Below are 3,201 nucleotides of genomic sequence, written 5' to 3'. Positions count from 1 at the left end.
TCCAGCATCCAGTGTGGTCCCCTAGACTGCAAGAAGTGATCCCCGAGTGCAGAACCAGGAGTTGGTCCTGAGCACCTCTGGGTGTGGCTCCCAAACAAATAAATAAACAAAATGTAAACAAATAAATCATAATTATGAATGAAAGAAAGTTAACATTCAGACTCTTCACAGAAATCATAAAAATCTAACAAATTTCTATAGCAGAAGTTTAGATGCGGGTCTAGGTCATATTTTAAAACAACTAACAAACAAAAACAAAACTGATGAGGTCTCGAGCAATAGTACAGTAGGTAATGTGTTTGCTTGCATGAGGCTGATCTGGGTTTGATCCTCAACTTTTCATATGCCACACCCTCAACGTTCCACCCCCAAAGCCTGCCAAGAGTAATTTCTGAGCCCAGAGTCAGCTGTAACTCCTGACTGCCATCAGGTGTGGCCCCAAAACAACAACAAAAGTTTTTTTTTTAATGGATAGCAATGGATAGTCCTGCAGGTAGGGTGCTTTCCTTACACATTGCTGACCCTGGTTCAATTCCCTGCACTTGATATGAACCCCAAAGCCTACTAAGCCCTGAATACAGAGCTAGGAGTAAGCTCTTAGCACTCAGGATATGACTGAAAACCCACAAAAATTAATTTATTTTTAAAAATTAATTAAAAGACAGGCCTCAGAATTCAAAACATTTGGTTTAACTTTTAGGATCATAAATGTTGTGCTCTCTTCGGCAGCACATATACTCAAATTGGAACGATACAGGGAAGATTAGCATGGTCCCTGCGCAAGGATTATAAATGTTATTTTGACTCCCCCTGTGGTGGCCTGAATGTTGCCCTTGGCACCAACCTGCTCCGGTAGAGGCCCATAATACACCCTGATGATGAGGAAACAGCAACAACTTGCTCTAAGGGCAGGATTCACTGCCTTATCACCTAATGGTGAGATTAAATCAAAAGATGCTCCATGACCCCCCGGCTTTGATTTAGGATCTGTGCAAAAATCACGTTTTCTAATTACATAAGACTGACTATGATCACCGTGACTGAATAAAACTTTTCTTGGGACCACAAAGAAAAACCTTGGGGTTGGACAATTAGCATGGCTGGAGTCTGTAGTCAGTTTATAATAGTATGCTTCATGGGTAAAGACATTTTATTTTATTTTTTAGAGCATGAATATTTCCTTTCTAATTTCTCCAACATATACTGCACCTATAAAAACAAACAAACAGAAAATTTCCAACCCCTGCCTCCCCTTTTTTATTTTATTTATATCTTATAGATAGGGGTACCTGCCTTTTTAATAAAACCTTAGAACATGAATCACTTTGTTTTATCATATATTTCTATATCTTTCTACAAATTGAAGAAAGAAAAATAAAGTGGACAGGCCCAGGGGCCAAGTGGTCTTAGGTGCACTGGGTGAAAAAAAAAGTGATCAGAACTAAATACCCAAGCCAAAGTCAATGACAATAGAATCAAGAGACCCAAAGTATAACAAGCTAAGCCCAAATTGAAGCTGTTACACTAGTAGTTCAGGAGGAAAAACGTGGAGGCTAAAAGTAAGGGAGACATTCTGGGAACTCTGGTGAAGGGAGGTCGACACTGGTGGGAATGACTAATTCACTGTCACTATTTGCCTGAAATACAACAATAAAGCATTTGTAATTCACAATAATGTCAATAAAAATGTTTTAAATGTTCTTTTGAGGGCCAGAGTGATAGTGCAGCAGGCAAGGCTCTTGACTTGCATGCAGCAGTCCCAGATTTGATTCCCCCAGGATCCTATGTGGTCCCTCGAGCCCTGAGTACAAAGATAGGAAGGAGGAACCCTGAGCACCACAGGGTGTGGCCCAGAAACAAAACAATAACAAAAAGTAATTTTCTTTGTTTATGTGTGTTTTTATGAGTAACCCTTGGGCACTGCTGCATGTGGCCCTAACACAAATGAGCAGACAGAAAAAAAAAGAGAAATGTCACAATAATAATTTAATTATGTAAAAATTTAACTATGTAAAAATTCAGAAAAGGTTTCTTCTATTCACCAGAAAAGAGAGGAATTACCATGACAAAATCCTAAGAAACCAAGATCAGAACTGTGAGTGGATAATTAATAAAAACACTGACTAGAGTGGGCAATGAAAAACATTCTGTCTTTGTGATGCCCAACACTAATGCTGTTAGTGTGGTTTTTGCACTCAGCTGTACGTATGCAATGTGAGTTTGACAAAGGAGATTTTTAAAATGGGTATCAGGTTCCCAGAATTAAAATATTTTCACAGGCAAACGAGAGCTGCATACCTTAAAACAAATAATAAAGGCAAGCTGACATCCCCTCTGCACATACTCAAGCAAGTCAAAACTTATTTAGTCCAAATTTGAGCTTCTAGTCAAGAAAACAAAATTTCTTTCTCACTAAATTAACTAGCAGGGCCCTAGTGAGGATTTTGTGTAGAAAGATGACTCAACAAATAAGAACTGTCAAATAAGCAAGAACATAGAAAGGGAAGCAATAAGCATAACTTACCCCTGAAAAAAAAATCAATGTAGAATACAAAACAAAATACTAAAATAAGCATATTTATATTTTATGAGAATTCCTAGGGAGCTTTGAACTTTTAAGATACAAAATAAAAATTTTAGACTATTAAAATTGAGGAACGTACTTAAGGTATTCCAATTCAAAATTTTCAATGAAAAGGGGGTGATGGGAAGGAAACAGTGAACACTCCAAGTCAACGTGAACTCATAAACCCCAAGTCATGCTTCAATTATTTCATTTCCTTTTCTGAGAGGTCATCAGATCAGTAGATCAGGAAATGCCAGCAACATGCTGTTTCTGCCTGGAATCTAGCAAGCATTAAATTGTTTCAGGAAACCAAGTCCTGGAAACAAATCTATTGTGTCCCTGGTAGAGAGAACAACAAGTTAACAGATGTCTAGATCATCTTTTATAGAAAATGATTTTTTTTTCCCCTTCTAGATGGTGAATTTCCAAAGGAAGTAATCCTTTTTCTTGTTTTTCCAACTGATCCCTGATGTCTAGTTTTGTAAATGACTGATTTTCAAGAAACACTTCCAATTAAGGCAATTTAATAGGCTTTTAAAAATATGTATGAAACAACCCCGCCCCCGGCCCGCTCCTCTAAAGTGGCTATCGCCCGCCTCCCGCCACGGCACTTTCACCCGCCGCCCTGCGTCCTC

At 38.4% G+C, this 3,201-nt stretch overlaps 1 non-coding gene across 1 annotated transcript; it reads left to right on the top strand.

Annotated features, from left to right (window-relative positions):
• The first annotated feature begins 713 nt into the window (after positions 1–713).
• On the top strand, positions 714–818 carry LOC126021733 (U6 spliceosomal RNA). Its single transcript, XR_007500215.1, has one exon. It is a non-coding gene; the product is annotated as a U6 spliceosomal RNA (small nuclear RNA).
• Positions 819–3,201: the final 2,383 nt, after the last annotated feature.

The sequence above is a fragment of the Suncus etruscus genome, chromosome 10 (assembly GCF_024139225.1).
Source record: "Suncus etruscus isolate mSunEtr1 chromosome 10, mSunEtr1.pri.cur, whole genome shotgun sequence".
Classification (NCBI taxonomy): Eukaryota; Metazoa; Chordata; class Mammalia; order Eulipotyphla; family Soricidae; genus Suncus; species Suncus etruscus.
Note: the sequence above shows the minus strand (reverse complement) of the source record. Positions and strands in the feature narration are given on the sequence as shown.